This window comes from Phyllobates terribilis, unplaced genomic scaffold, assembly GCF_046119375.1.
Source record: "Phyllobates terribilis strain yellow unplaced genomic scaffold, ASM4611937v1 Scaffold_2__4_contigs__length_985480577, whole genome shotgun sequence".
Lineage (NCBI taxonomy): Eukaryota > Metazoa > Chordata > Amphibia > Anura > Dendrobatidae > Phyllobates > Phyllobates terribilis.
Window position 1 is genome coordinate 368,258,546 of NW_027362762.1, and position 17,187 is coordinate 368,275,732.

At 41.9% G+C, this 17,187-nt stretch overlaps 1 protein-coding gene across 11 annotated transcripts in view; it reads left to right on the forward strand.

The window, feature by feature from the left end:
• DMD (dystrophin) overlaps window positions 1–17,187 on the forward strand; it is a 3,940,859-nt gene that overhangs the window by 1,445,796 nt on the left and 2,477,876 nt on the right. The gene's annotated exons all lie outside the window — the stretch shown is intronic.

The window sequence follows — 17,187 nt, forward strand, 5'->3', positions numbered from 1 at the left end:
TTTAGAACAGAAAGATAGAGCATCACACATAGATTAGATAGATAGAAACATGTCAGTCACATATATATGAAGTACAGTGATAGTGTTGGTTACTGTACTTGTCATTTAGTATTAAAATAAAGGATTTATTATTAAAAAAATTGGCGTGGGGTTCCCCTTAATTTTAGGCTCTAGCGGAGGTTAAGCAGACGGCTGGGGCAGATGTTTGAAGCCTGGGAAGGAGGTAATACCCACGGAGCTTCCCAGGCTACTAATATCAGCCCCCAGCTGAATACATAGCCTTTACTAGCTATTAAAATGGGGGACCCCCCCAAAAAAATGACGTGGGGTCCCCCCTAATTTAATAGCTAGCAAAGGCTAGGCAGACAGCTGGGGGCTGATATTAATAGCCCAGGAAGGGAGCCATGAATATTGGCCCCCTCCCAGGCTAGAAACACCAGCCGTCAGCCGCCCCAGAAATGGCGCATTCATAGGATGCGCCAATTCTGGCACTTAGCCTCGCTCTTCCACGCTGCCCTGGTGCGGTGGCAGGGGGTAATAGGGTTGGGGTTGATGTCAGCTTATAATGCCAGCTGACATCAAGCCCAGGTTAGTAATGGAGAGGCGTCTATAAGACACCCCCATTACTAACCCCATAGTCAAAGTTAAAAAAAACACAAACACCCAGAATAAAGTCCTTTAATTGAAATAAAGACACAATCCTTTATTGTTCTAAATTAAACCATACTTACCATCAGGCCCATTCCAGCTGAAGCCAACGATCTCCTGCAATAAAAGAAAAATAATAAAGCAACCTCATCCTTACCTTTCCATGGTTCCCACGACAGCTTCAGCTCTGCTACATCGAGATGACAGGCTGGACCGCAGCAGAACACTGCCATCCAGCCTGTCATCCCGCAGACACTGAGAAGCGCAGGCTTGCTTGCGCTGCTCAGCGTCTCTCTGTGACGACATCCAGATGAGCCGAGTTCATGTCCAATGAACTCGGCTCACCTCATGCACGTCACTGACAGCGTGGGAAAATTCTCACGCTGAAGCGCTGATTGCAGGAGAATTTTCCCACGCTGTCAGTGACGTGCAGGAGGTGAGCTGAGTTCATTGGACATGAGCTCACCTCATGCACATCACTGACAGCGTGGGAGAATTCTCCTGCACTCAGCACTTCAGCGTGAGAATTTTCCCACGCTGTCAGTGACGTGCATGAGGTGAGCCGAGTTCATTGGACATGACCTCTGCTCATCTGGATGCCGTCACAGCGAGACAGTGAGGAGCGCAAGCATGCCTGCGCTTCTCAGTGTCTGCGGGATGACAGACTGGATGGCAGCGTTCTGCTGTGGTCCAGCCAGTCATCTCGATGTAGCAGAGCTGAAGCTGTCGTGGGAACCATGGAAAGGTAAGGATGAGGTTGGTTTATTATTTTTCTTTTATTGCAGGAGATCGTTGGCTTCAGCTGGAATGGGTGTGATGGTAAGTATGGTTTAATTTAGAACAATAAAGAATTGTGTCTTTATTTCAATTAAAGGACTTTATTCTGGGTGTTGTGTTTTTTTTAAATACTTTACTAGAAATTCATGGCGGTCATGTCTAATACTGGCGTGACCCCATGAATTTTGGGCTTGGGGCCAGCTGATAATACCAAGCTGGCCCTAACCCCTTTATTACCCAGTGAGCCACCGCACCAGGGCCCTGGATGAGTTGGGTACAGCGCCAGAAGATGGCGCTTCTATGAACGCGCCATTTTCCGGGGTGGCTGCGGACTGCAATTTGTAGCAGGGGGGGGCCCAGAAAGCTTGGGCCTCCCTGCGCTGCAGATTCCAGCCCCCAGCTGCCTAGTTGTACCTGGCTGGACACAAAAATAGGGCGAAGCCCCACGTACTTTTTTTTTAATTATTTCATGAAATTCATGAAATAATTAAGAAAAAAAGGGCTTCCCTATATTGTTGTGTCCGGCCAGGTACAAATAGGCAGCTGGTGGTTGGGGGCAGCCCGTTCCTGCCTGCTGTACCTGGCTGGACACAAATATAGTGCGAAGCCCCACTTCAATTTTTTTGAATTATTTCATGAAATTCATGAAATAATTAAGAAAAAAAGGGCTTCCCTATATTGTTGTGTCCGGCCAGGTATAAATAGGCAGCTGGTGGATGGGGGCAGCCCGTTCCTGCCTGCTGTACCTGGCTGGACACAAATATAGTGCGAAGCCCCACTTCAATTTTTTTTAATTATTTCATGAAATTCATGAAATAATTAAGAAAAAAAGGGCTTCCCTATATTGTTGTGTCCGGCCAGGTACAAATAGGCAGCTGGTGGATGGGGGCAGCCCGTTCCTGCCTGCTGTACCTGGCTGGACACAAATATAGTGCGAAGCCCCACTTCAATTTTTTTAAATTATTTCAGGAAATTCATGAAATAATTAAAAAAAAATTGATGTGGGGCTTCGCACTATATTTGTGTCCAGCCAGGTACAGCAGGCAGGAACGGGCTGCCCCCAACCACCAGCTGCCTATTTGTACCTGGCCGGACACAACAATATAGGGAAGCCCTTTTTTTCTTAATTATTTCATGAAATAATTTAAAGAAAATTGACGTGGGGCTTCGACCTGTTTTTGTGTCCAGCCACGTACAACTAGGCAGCTGGGGGCTGGAATCCGCAGCGCAGGGAGGCCCAAGCTTTCTGGGCCACCCCCGCTGCAAATTGCAGTCCGCAGCCACCCCGGAAAATGGCGCGTTCATAGAAGCGCCATCTTCTGGCGCTGTACCCAACTCATCCAGGGCCCTGATGCGGTGGCTCACTGGGTAATAAAGGGGTTAGGGCCAGCTTGGCATTATCAGCTGGCCCTAAGCCCGAAATTCATGGGGTCACGCCAATATTAGACATGACCACCATGAATTTCTAGTAAAGTATTTAAAAAAAACACAACACCCAGAAAAAAGTCCTTTAATTGAAATAAACACAAAATTCTTTATTGTTCTAAATTAAACCATACTTACCATCACGCCCATTCCAGCTGAAGCCAACGATCTCCTGAAATAAAAGAAAAATAATAAAGCAACATCATCCTTACCTTTCCATGGTTCCCATGACAGCTTCAGCTCTGCTACATCGAGATGACAGGCTGGACCGCTGCAGAACGCTGCCATCCAGCCTGTCATCCCGCAGACACTGAGAAGCGCAGGCTTGCTTGCGCTCCACAGTGTCTCTCTGTGAGGGCATCCAGATGAGCCGAGTTAATGTCCAATGAACTCGGCTCACCTCATGCACGTCACTGACAGCGTGGGAAAATTCTCCTGCACTCAGCGCTTCAGCGTGGGAGAATTCTCACACTGAAGCGCTGAGTGCAGGAGAATTCTCCCACGCTGTCAGTGACGTGCAGGAGGTGAGCTGAGTTCATTGGACATGAGCTCACCTTATGCACGTCACTGACAGCGTGGGAAAATTCTCCTGCACTCAGCGCTTCAGCGGGAGAATTCTCACGCTGAAGCGCTGAGTGCAGGAGAATTCTCCCACGCTGTCAGTGACGTGCAGGAGGTGAGCTGAGTTCATTGGACATGAGCTCACCTTATGCACGTCACTGACAGCGTGGGAGAATTCTCCTGCACTCACCGCTTCAGCTTGAGAATTTTCCCACGGTAAGTATGGTTTAATTTAGAACAATAAAGGATTGTGTCTTTATTTCAATTAAAGGACTTTATTCTGGGTGTTTGTGCTTTTTTTAACTTTGACTATGGGGTTAGTAATGGGGGTGTCTTATAGACGCCTCTCCATTACTAACCTGGGCTTGATGTCAGCTGGCATTATAAGCTGACATCAACCCCAACCCTATTACCCCCTGCCACCGCACCAGGGCAGCGTGGAAGAGCGAGGCTAAGTGCCAGAATTGGCGCATCCTATGAATGCGCCATTTCTGGGGCGGCTGACGGCTGGTGTTTCTAGCCTGGGAGGGGGCCAATATTCATGGCTCCCTTCCTGGGCTATTAATATCAGCCCCCAGCTGTCTGCCTAGCCTTTGCTAGCTATTAAATTAGGGGGGACCCCACGTCATTTTTTTGGGGGGGTCCCCCATTTTAATAGCTAGTAAAGGCTATGTATTCAGCTGGGGGCTGATATTAGTAGCCTGGGAAGCTCCGTGGGTATTACCCCCTTCCCAGGCTTCAAACATCTGCCCCAGCCGTCTGCTTAACCTCCGCTAGAGCCTAAAATTAAGGGGAACCCCACGCCAATTTTTTTAATAATAAATCCTTTATTTTAATACTAAATGACAAGTACAGTAACCAACACTATCACTGTACTTCATATATATGTGACTGACATGTTTCTATCTATCTAATCTATGTGTGAAGCTCTATTCTGTCTGTTATAAATTGTCGGGTACAGATGCTGAATTGCCGGCCGGCTTTTTTAAAGAGACGGTGCATGAAAACACTATTATTTTTTTTGATAAATCCTTTACGCTAAATGACAAGTACAGTAAGCAACACTGTCACTGTACTTCGTATATATGTGGCTGACATGTTTCTATCTATCTAATCTATGTATGATGCTCTATTCTGTCTGTTATAAATTGTCGGGTACCGCTGCTGAATTGCCAGCCGGCTTTTTTAAAGAGACAGTGCATGAAAACACTATTATTTTTTTAAATAAATCCTTTACACTAAATGACAAGTACAGTAATCAACACTGTCACTGCACTTCTTATATATGTGACTGACATGTTTCTATCTATCTAATCTATGTGTGATTCTCTATTCCTTCTATTCTAAATTGTCGGGTACCGCTGCTGAATTGCCGGCCGGCTTTTTTAAAGAGACGGTGCATGAAAACACTATTATTTTTTTTGATAAATCCTTTACGCTAAATGACAAGTACAGTAAGCAGCACTGTCACTGTACTTCGTATATATGTGGCTGACATGTTTATATCTATCTAATCTATGTGTGAAGCTCTATTCTTTCGGTTCTAAATTGTCGGGTACAGGTGTATGCCACTGCTGAATTGCCGGCTTTTCATGTTTCACTGTTGGCACTGTTCCCATCGATTTGGGCAACCACTGTATTGCCACAACCACCATGGCTGTGGCATTACAGTGAGTGGCAGACAATCCCTGCATGATTGGTGCTCTAAATAGCGCCAGACATGCAGGACACGCTTTTGGTGCACGAACAGTTATCGAACATAACCTCGAACAGCCGAATTTTTTGCAAATCGTTCGGGTTCGTCGAACAACTCGAACACCGCCCAAAACAGCTCGAATTTGAGATTGGCGAACAGTTCTAGTCGAACACCGCTCATCTCTAGTGGTAACATCATTACCGCCAGTCAGAGTGCTGTGGGATTACACTGTCAGATGTCAGCGTGATTCCACAGCTGTGACTGTGACCCATGGTAAAAAGCTTACCATGGGTCACAGGCTTCAGCTGATGAGACTACTTCTCCCATCAGCAGATGCCTGCTGTCACTGTAAACAGCGAGCTCAGGCACCGCTGATGGGAGCAGTAGTCTCTCATTAGCTTGCATCTGTGCTCAAAGTAAAAAAAAAAGTTAAAATGAATAAATAAATATTCAAATAAAAACAAAAAACACATTATACTCACCTACACCTAATCGCCAGTGTGTTTGTCCCCTGTAAAAAATTTAAAATAAAAAAACACCATAATACTCACCTTAACGCTTAATCTCTGATGCCAATGTCATGTTCCAGTATCCATGGCCCCTTCCCTGGCTCTTAATATTAGCTTACAGCTGTCTGTTTAGCCTTTCTGGTTAGATTTTATAGGAGGACACTACGTAATTTTTTTTTCTGGGGTCCCCCTGTAATCTAGCCAGTAAAAGCTAATCAAACAGCTGTGAGCTGTTATCAATAGTCAGGGAATATTATGGCCTAATAGCCCCTTCCCTGGCTAATAATATCCGCCTCCAGTGGTCGACTTTCCCTCAGCTGGTTATGAAAATTACACAGGAACAGCAAAAAACAGCACAGCCAAAAAAACATGAGTTCTCAGAGTAGCAATGGGAGCAAAAAAGGAGCAAAAACTAGGTGTCTTTGACTTTGTAGTAGGTACTTTTAACCCCTTAATGACATTTGATGTACAGGATATGTCATATGCCATCTCCCTGCATTTGATGTAGGTTTGCAAGCCAAGCCTGCATCTTTTGCCAGCAGATGATGGTTGAATTAATCAGCTATAAAAAAGAAAAATGAGCTGCTGTAACACAGACATGTAGAAGCATCTTCACGCGAAACAGCTGTTGTCTGCTTTTTTCTTCCCCGCTCTCCCTGCTTGCCAGACTTTTTATTCTTATGGAATAAAGATACTGCTTTTAAGGACTGCAGCTCATTTTTCTTTCTTATGGTTATTTTGGACTGTTTATACTTTTTTATGAGCTTTTGCACCTGAAATGTTATCAAGGCCTATTTAGGTGTCTGCATTGTACATGTTCAGTTTTGCATTGACTTTGCTTGCAGGTGGTTCAGGTTTTCCACTTTCCTTGCTGTAAGATGAATTAATAAGCCAACATCTGACCATAACAGACGCGGGTGGAGTGGAGCAGAGCTCCACCCACAGCTGTTAACCTGTCAAGTGCCACTGTCAATCTGTGACAGTGACATTTACAGTGCCCAGGCAGGGGGGACGCATTGTTTTATGGGTCCATCAGTGCACCTGTGACGTGACCGTGGGGCGCCGATGGGTTGCCCTAAAGGAAGTAACAAATATAGGAAAAAGTAAAAACAAATTGTAAAAAATATGAATTTTTTTTAAATATTATATATAAGTTCTTCACCACTATTGCTTTTTTTTGCTATTTAGCCACACTTAGAATTATTTTCTCGTTATCCAATATATCATATGATAAAATGGATGGTGTTATTCAAAAGTACAGCACGTTCCACAAAAAACAAGCCCTCACAAGGCTATGTCAAAGGAAAAATAAAAAAGTTATGACTCTTGGAATAAGGTGATGAAAAAAAACAAAAGCGCAAAATAAAAAAATCGCCCGGTCCTTAAGTGGTTAAATACTTAATTGTATTTAAAAGGAATCTGTCAGCAGGTTTTTTCCTACCTCATCTGAGGGCAGCAGAACGTAGACAATGAGACCCTGAATTCAACGATACATCACTTAGTTTACAGTGGTTCTGGCACAATCAGAGATTTTAGATTTAGCAGTGCAGCAGAGCTGAGAAAGCTAATCCCACCCCAACCAGGCTCTGTATATACAATGTCTATAGACAGTGAGGTGCTAATCACAGAAAGGGGTGGAGTCAGATGAGGAAGCACCTGCTCCTGTGTCCCAGCAATGATAAGGTCCTGGTGCTAAAACAATCTTTGTAAGCAAACAAAAGCACTGAGCTCGATAAGAGAGGCATCACTGAAATTTGTGTTTTAACCTCTATAGCATGCTGTCTTCAGATTACACAGCAAACTCTTGCTGACAGATTCCCTTAAAGTTCTATTAACACAATGCTTCAGTCATTGGCATGTATGCCACAAAGGTAAAATAACAATTTAAATCTATTAATATGGCATTCAGACTGTAATCTTTAATCATAGGCCTTTTAGAGGTCATTTCATCTTCAACTTGCTTAACTGCTCACAATAACAAGAATTTTGACCAGGGGTGCCCAAACTTTTACATGCCACTATAATTAGCAGTCAACACTACTACAGTATTTATCTATAATTAGAAACGGCAGAAATTATATACAGATTTCTATAGTTTTCACACCAGCAGACTAATGGCATTTTACTAAATATGGAACATGAATAATCTTTATTTCCACATATGCTCTTGCTTAGTCTTCTGTCTCTAAAAGATGTGCTGTCGCTGTGGTTTATGTACATCGTCTGCTTTTATAAGTGTCTACTATCCAGATAAAAGAAACCATATTACTTTGAACATTTTTATGGTATATTTCTATGTACTTTCTCAGCAGATGGATTATAGATTTTTTGTATTTCAGAGATGACTTACAGAAAGGACCTAGATCAATTTCATTGTTCATGCTGAGTACACTTCCAATTTGAGAGATGTTGAGAGAGTGGATGATTTCACACAGAACCAAGAGGGATGCAGGCAATGTACTTTGATATATATTATCAATGGTGTATACTCAGACTGATTGAGATCACAGGTAACGTGTGCTTGCGCTACAGCATGGCACTGCTCTAGCTCTGTTCTTGGCAGATCATTAGTATAAAATAAGGGAGTGAGCGTGCCTCATGGTCAGTAGAAGAAGGTAGTTAGGTAAAGTGACTACTTTCTGAGATACTGAGCATGCCTGTCAGTTAGTTGGGCAATCCAGAGCACATCTCAAGGCCTCTGAATGCACTAAGAGAGTCTGTAGGCAGAGATATGTGTGCGAGAAAACTGGCTCTGAAACACAATGAGTAATCATGAATCAATCCATGAGAACTACCTTACGATGTGAAGTTGGTACCAAAGGAACTCCTTGAATTAATTTGTTTTCCCTGAGCAAATGACACACTTATGTGACTTCTAGTGAGCGTTAGCCTAACTACCCAACAACTGCCTTTCGTAAGAATTATATGGCCTGAGAAAGCAATAGGGACTCCCACCTGAAATGCTAGGTTGATGCTGTTTCCTGAGACAGTGACCACTGATAACATTCTTCACCATGTCAAGAAACAGTGGAGATGACTGTGTCCTATATCATGAGCCTTCCGTGGCCTAAGACAGTGATTAAGGGCTAACCCTCAGCATGAGTTTGCCTATAATTATGTCTCCACATCCTGCTGTTTACTGCATTTGGGAATAACATTACTGTACCACTAACTGTAACACTTTCTGTTCACGGTGAGATTTACTGAAATGTGTTCTATGTTAACTGACTTATACTCAAAACTGGGATGTTGGCTGTAACTCTTCTATACAGGTTAAAGAGACTCTATCATGTTGATATGTCATTTATAAACATAAAGTAACCTTATTGTAGTGTTATCGCCAAGATCAAACAGCGACTGTTGTTTTGTACCCACTTACTTTTTTCCTGCATTTGTATCCCTCATTCTTGTTGATTTATTGTGATAGAGTCATTATACAGTTAGGTCCATATATATTTGGACAGAGACAACATTTTTCTAATTTTGGTTCTAGACATTACAACAAAGAATTTTAAACAAAACAATTCAGATGCAGTTGAAGTTCAGACTTTCAGCTTTCATTTGAGGGTATCCACATTAAAATTGGATGAAGGGTTTAGGAGTTTCAGCTCCTTAACATGTGCCACCCTGTTTTTAAAGGGCCTAAAAGTAATTGGACAGATTAAATAATTGTAAATAAAATGTTCATTTCTAGTACTTGGTTGAAAACACTTTGTTGACAATGACTGCCTGAAGTCTTGAACTCATGGACATCACCAGACGCTGTGTTTCCTCCTTTTTGATGCACTGCCAGGCCTTCACTGTGGTGGTTTTCAGTTGCTGTTTGTTTGTGGGCCTATCTGTCTGAAGTTTAGTCTTTAACAAGTGAAATGCATGCTCAATTGGGTTGAGATCAGGTGACTGACTTGGCCATTCAAGAATATTCCACCTCTTTGCTTTAATAAACTCCTGGGTTGCTTTGGCTTTATGTTTTGGGTCATTGTCCATCTGTAGTATGAAACGACGACCAATCAGTTTGGCTGCATTTGGCTGGATCTGAGCACACAGTATGGCTCTGAATACATCAGAATTCATTCGATTGCTTCTGTCCTGTGTCACATCATCAATAAACACTAGTGACCCAGTGCCACTGGCAGCCATGCATACCCAAGCCATCACACTGCCTGCGCCGTGTTTTACAGATGATGTGGTATGCTTTGGATCATGAGCTGTACCACGCCTTCGCCATACTTTTCTCTTTCCATCATTCTGGTTTCATCTGTCCAAAGAATGTTTTTCCAGAACTGTGCTGGCTTTTTTATATGTTTTTTAGCAAAGTCCAGTCTAGCCTTTTTATTCTTGATGCTTATGAGTGGCTTGCACCGTGCAATGAACCCTCTGTATTTACTTTCATGCAGTCTTCTCTTTATGGTAGATTTGGATATTGATACGCCTACCTCCTGGAGAGTGTTTTTCACTTGGTTGGCTATTGTGAAGGGGTTTCTCTTCACCATGGAGATTATTCTGCGATCATCACCACTGTTGTCTTCCGTGGGAGCCCAGGTCTTTTTGCATTGATGAGTTCACCAGTGCTTTCTTTCTTAGGATGCACCAAACTGTAGATTTTGCCACTGCTAATATTGTAGCAATTTCTCGGATGGGTTTTTTCTGTTTTTGCAGCTTAAGGATGGCTTGTTTCACCTGCACGGAGAGCTCCTTTGACCGCATGTTTCCTTCACAGCAAAACCTTCCAAATGCAAGCACCACACTTCAAATCAACTCCAGGCCTTTTATCTGCTTAATTGAGAATGACATAACGAAGGGATTGGCCACACCTGTCCATGAAATAGCCTTGGAGTCAATTGTCCAATTACTTTTGGCCCCTTTAAAAACAGCGTGGCACATGCTAAGGAGCTGAAACTCCTAAACCCTTCATCCCATTTTAATGTGGATACCCTCAAATGAAAGCTGAAAGTCTGAACTTCCACTGCATCTGAATTGTTTTGTTTAAAATTCATTGTAGTAATGTCTAGAACAAAAATTAGAAAAATGTTGTCTCTGTCCAAATATATATGGACCTAACTGTATATTTTTTTAATAGTCTGTAGTGAAGATATTTTTAAGCCCTTTGCAAAGAAGCTTCATATCTTTAAGTGTTCTAAACAAGTAATACATGGGAATACAACTTGGGTATAAATGTCCTTTTAGCTCAAATGAGAAGACCACTGTTATTAAAGACCCCTGAAAGATGGGGTCTTGACAGAGATTTTTCATTAAGGCCTATGAGCCACTGATTACAGTTATGAAAGAGATATGATGCATATAAGCATTATATCCTTATTTTCTCAAGTAACTGAGATTTGATATGCCACATTAAAAATATTAAATATTAGGTGCCTTAGACTTGAAGTGTAGCTTCCAAAATTATTATTTATGCTCCTGTGTAACTAGGATATGTCCAGGCTAGAGATGCAGTCTACATGACAGAGACATCTGAATTCTCACAGTGTTCGCAACACACGCTGTCGGGATTCTCTTGTGCCAGCGGCAAGAGTGGGTAGCCACATGATCGCAAGTATGCAATTCACATACTTGGCCTAAAAGGAATCCTGATAGTGTGTGCATGTGTGTGTGTGGTGTGCATGCTATAGGGATTTGAAAGTCTGCATTCACAAAGAATGACTGCAGGCTTTTATCACAAGCTTGAAGAACCCCTTTAAGCTTGAACCCTCTGTGAGAGATGGAAATCATTTCTTTTCTCCTTTACATTGAGTAAACCAGATTGAGGTCAACCACGCTTATATATCACTGAACCATCCTTGTAGGTGTCTGAAGTCAAAGAGTTACGCAAAAATACTGAAATATTTACATGGACAACCTCTGTCTGGTGGCGACTATCACTCTTCTATAGACAGTCTTAGTCGTGAACCTTCCAGTAATTACCTACAGCTGATTCATTGATCCTGCAGCACCACTGAATTAGCAGCAACTACAGCAATGAGCATTGGTGTGAGATATCTGCAATGAGATTGAGTTTCACTGAGAAGTTGGAAGATTGAGTTAAAAAAAGAGAGAAAGAGGGCTGGAATGCTAGACTGCCACAAGAGACGACGTGAGCCCGGTGTACACTGAAGTGGCTTGGGAGGCCTAGGTGCATGTGAGAGTGGTGCAAGTTTTGGAGGACCATGGGAAACTGGAAGAAATGAACAATTATGTAAAAAAACAATAATAGTTATACTGAAATGTTTAAAGTAAAGTGCCTCCTGTGATGAGCTGTTATCCTGTCTCGTCAATTCTCATCTGGGCTCCAAGTGTAATGCTCAGTCCTGACGCCTGACCACAAGAAGGTTTCTCAACATCCGACACTCTTCCTCAGAAGTATTTTAAAATGCTACTCACTTATTGTCAATAGAGCCTTTGCTAACTCAGATAAACATATATAGCATTGTGCAAACGTTTTAGGAAGGTATGGAAAAATACTGCAAAATAATAATGCTTTAGAAAAAGAAGTGTTAATAGTTTATTTTTATTAATTAACATTAAGGAAAGTGAATGAACAAAAGAGAAATCTAAATGAAATCAATATCTGCTGTAACAACCACCCTTTGCCTTCAAAACAGGATGAATTCTTATAGGTACACTTGCACACAGTTTTTGAACGAATTCTGCAGGGATGTTGTCCCAGACATCTTGGAGGACTAACCGCAGATCTTCTGTGGATGTCGGCTTGTACAAATTCTTTTATTTCTTCACATAATCCCAGACAGATTCAGTGATGTTGAGGTGAGATAAGGGCACATGGAGGTCATATCATCATATAAGGTAGATAATGCTAAAATTATTGTCTGACAACTGTTAATCATTGAATGAGAAAATAGGGATCATATACCAAACCCATTATCCCTGAGAAAGAAGCTATTGTAATCAATAGTTACATTCAAATACTGAGTAGTTTTGTGTGACTTTGTATTTCATATGCATCATGCATTAAGAGTTTCTTACCAGCTCTAGATTGTCCTACTTAAATTCACCGCTTGATAGTCTAAGTATATGTGGGATATGAAATTTCTGTAATCAGACAACAGAACATGATGGAATAAAGTGTACATGTAGACATAATTATACAGTATGTACAGAATATAAAACATATATAAAAACCAGCAATGAAACAGGGCATATGCAGCAGGTTTTGAAACATGTCCTTGTTGCCCTGCATGCACGATGGGTTCTGTTTATATCAATCTGTCAGCCACTGGATAATTTGGCAGGTTCATATATTCTCTGTTACTAGTTTGAAGGGTACTGATCCCAGATGAACAAGGCATGTCAGTTGGGTTCATGGTTGATTGAGTAGGATGTGGCAGTTTAGCATTAGTCCTTTTCTGTAGTGCAGCTTAAGGCAAAGTGATTTTGCGTGGAAATTCTCTTTATACACTCTGGCATATTCACTGAGCAACTAGCAAACTGTAAATCTTTAGAGCATAGATGATATTATAATCCACATTGCTTTATATCTTGCTTGGATTTTTTCTTTTAGTTTTAGCATTAATTACATTAACATACTAATAAAACAGAGTTTTAATGGGTCATTTGTATATATCTACCACGATAATAATGACCAAGACAGTGTGAGCTCAATTCTTTTATGGATCTGTGTCTTGACATGACAAAAACCTCCAGGTAACAAAACGAGGTGTAACTTGACCTCGATGCACCTGCTACTTCTCCACTCCTTATAGTTACACCTCTGGCAACAAGATCAAAACTAAATGGGGTTACAACACCTAATATTTAATATTTTTTGTTGTGGCATATCAAATCTCAGTTACTTGAGAAAATAAGGCTATAATGCTTATATGCATCATATCTCTTTCATAATTGTAGTCAGTGGCTCATAGGCATTAATGAAAAATCTCTGTCGAGACCCCATCTTTCACGGGTCTTTAATAACAGTGATCTTCTCATATGGGCTAAAAAGACATTTATACCCAGGTTGTATTCCCATGCATTACTTGTTTAGAACACTTAAAGATATGAAGCTTCTTTGCAAAGGGCTAAAAAATATCTTCATTACAGACTATTAAAAAAATATATAAGGACAATATCACCAACAATAATAATAATAGTAATATCAATCAACAAGAATGGGGGATATAAATGCAGGAAAAAAAGAAAGTGGGCACACCTTGGTAATATAACGTATAATACAGTGTATAGTCCATTTGAGGTCAATTAAGTACACTAATTGACCTCAATGAGGCATCGTATCAGAAAATAGAGACATAGTGTCACATCATCTATTAAAAATACCAGATAAAAATATTGCTAGACAATGTGTGAGCAATTCACAACAGCAATCCTGCATAATACAATAATTATTAACAGCGCAAAAATCACACACATGGAACCAATAATAAAGGTAACGTTACCTGCAGAACCATGAAAAGTTTTGTTGCAAATAGTCAACAGGGTCACAATAATTGTCTTGAGAAGAAAAGTACCACATTTATTGCCAATGTTTTGAGAAGAATCAAAAGCAAAGCAACCATAGAGTGACTTTTGATCAGATGGATGGGCCTGTGGCTCGATCAGTAACTGGAACAGACCTCTACTTTGACTCCAACAATGTGAAGCTGGAGTACTGCTATGGGATGGATCTGAGTCCATCTTCAACCTGAAAAGGTCTAGATGGACTCAAAATCAACTCCAAAACCTACTGCCAGTTTTTACAAGACACTTTCTTCAAGCAGTGGTACATCTTTCAAGAAAACCAAGATTTTTACGTCGGACAGTGATCCATCGCATACATCAAAGTACTCCACTGCTTTGCTGACTATTAAAGGCCTTAAAGATGAAATACTAATATTATTGTCCCTTCTTTCCTTCCTTAAATGATCAGAATCCTAATAAGAACTTGTGGGATCTTCTTAAACAGGAGTTTTACAATGAAGGAAAACAGTACACCTCTCTGATCAGTGTCTTGGAAGCTGTGGTTGGTGCTGCCTAAAAAGTTGATTGTCAACCGATTCATGGATGGAAGGCTTATGACTGTTATTGAAAAGAAATGTGGCTATAATGGTCATTGATATTTTTTAAATGTCAGAAATATATTTTTTGTACATTTCGAATTGTTTCCTTATTTTTCTCACTGAGCTCAGCAGCATGAGTCATTTACACCAGTGATGCGCCCCCTGGGGCCGTGGGGTACTCGGTAGCCGGGCCGGTTGGTGCTGGGGATGTGACAGTGGCAGTGACCTGGTCCGTGGCCCCGGGCGGTTGATTAAAAGGGAAAGTAAAAAGGGGAATAAAGTTTTTAGAGATAAGGTTCGTGACGCCACCCATGGTATGCGGCTACATGGGGCCGCCGCTGCGGTGCAGAACCTCTGGAGCTGATGGTGACGCAGCAGATTTTGTTCAGCTCTCCACAGGTAGAGCTAAGCTCCAGGGCAGTAGATGGTGATTTTATGAGGTAGATGTTGGTACGGTGTAATGCATTTGATGGTGCAGATAATGAGTCAAGGACACAGTGGGGTGCAGTCTTCAGGCTTTACTCACAGTTCAAATCAGTTCCAAGTCACCGCTGCAGCCGGGAATGACCGCCCACGTCATCCTGTGTCCTCCGGGTAGGGATCCAGCAATCTCTCAGGTACCTCAGGAGCACTTAAACAAGACCCCGTTCTGTGTACCTTTCCCGGTCGTCTCACTGCATTGGCACTCTCCCTCCTGCCCTGCGCCTCACAATCAGTGTCCCAAGTCAGTGACCTCTGGCCTTGTCGGGCGACCTGCAGTCCCCTGGACCCTATGCGGCCACCTTTTTGGCAATGTAATTGTGGCTGTTGGCTGCAGAACCTTGAAAATGCGGCAGCCTCCTATTATTTAGCTGAGCCTGGTTTTTCTCCACTAGTTTAGGAGCTGGTCCGCTCTCTGCGGCCTGATCCCTCCACGTCCGTGTGAATTTGGGGCGCATGGGTGGCTTCCTGCACTCACCATGCCCCTGGGATCCCTTCTGTCTTTGGAGCCTTTCCCTCTGCTCCATTCTTCTCTCACTCTCTCCTGGGCCTCTCTGACTGGGCCCAACTCCTCTTTCTCCACTCAACTCCTGTTCCAGGCACTGGAGCCAGGAGCCTTGACCCTCCTACACTGCTCTCCTGAGCAGGACTCTCTCTGGCTGAACTCCTTTTAGAGGGTTCCCCTCCTTCTTATACTCTACCTGTTGGTCCTCCCCTGAACTACTTTCTCCACCCACCTCCTCAACCTAGTTCCACCCTCCCACTAGGGACCACGGACTGTGCTCTCCCTTAGGAGCAATCTCGCCCTTCCCTACTGAAGTGGATTGTATTGGATGTGGGTATGTGTGTCCCGGGTAGTACTCTATTCTTACCTGAGAGTGGGGTAACACACCTCTGGGTGAGATGCAGCACCACTGCGGCGACTGAACACGCAGGGGTGTCACACCAGCATAACAGTTGAGCTCTACAGCCTATTCACAGAGACCAGAGCAGTTGTGGAGAGCCAGCGATTGTCCCTGGGTTAGAACAAGCTTTTTTTTCTCCACTATGCAATTCTTTGGGCACCACTTTTGTGAAACTTTTCAACTCCTTTAGATAGAAAATTGCATTTGCATATATCCACCACTAGGGGAACCTTAGATGCTTACTGCATAATGTTTTATTATTAAGTTGTATGCTACTAAGTGCTCTCTAATGACAGCAATATGCAGGCAACATTCAATTATTGTCTGTGCAGGCATTTAATGTTTGATATTTGATCCAAACTTTTGTAAACTATTGATCTGATTTGACCCATAAAATTTTGGCATGAATAAAGATAATATTGCCTGATTGATACTAAATAAAAATGCTTGCATAAAAATCAGTGGCATTTTTATTTATTAATGTATTTTAGCTCAGTGATCTATTATTCCCAATCCTTTCAATGTTAAAACTAACGTTATAAATTCATAGTAGATATTCTACAGCAAATTCATCTTTACAGCGTCAATCACTTTCATCCACACTCAGGATTAGAAGAAGGAGCAGCATCTGTACTTTCATAGCCTTAGGCGGTGTTATGGCAGATGACAGCACAGTTATGCACAATGGTTTGAATTTAGAACATTGGTATGCAAACATCGAAAAATCAGGAAGAAGCAACTTGGGTTAAAGTAAATAATTTTTTTCCAACTGGTAATTCATTTTAATTAGTTTTCAGAAAATAGCTTTTAATGGGCATGGAACTGTATGTGATTTCAAAAATTGAAAATTGAACCCGTGCTGTGCCTTGTTTTGGTATATTCCTGTGCATTATATATGTTACTGCTATGTGCTAATACTATATGTAGTGCATTGCTATTTACTGTATGTGCACTCTGCACTATCTTTCTGTGCCACATGTACTATGCAGTTATCTACTTACACTACATTTACTATATTTGCATCTTTTTCTATTTTAAGTAAGTAATTGTACATTGGCATACCCTTGCTATATTGCTTTATACCAGCGCTAAATGTACCATGCCATCATCAACAATACTTTTATCTATCTGAACCACATATATTGTTCTAATATTGATAGTACCTGTACCTGGTCAGG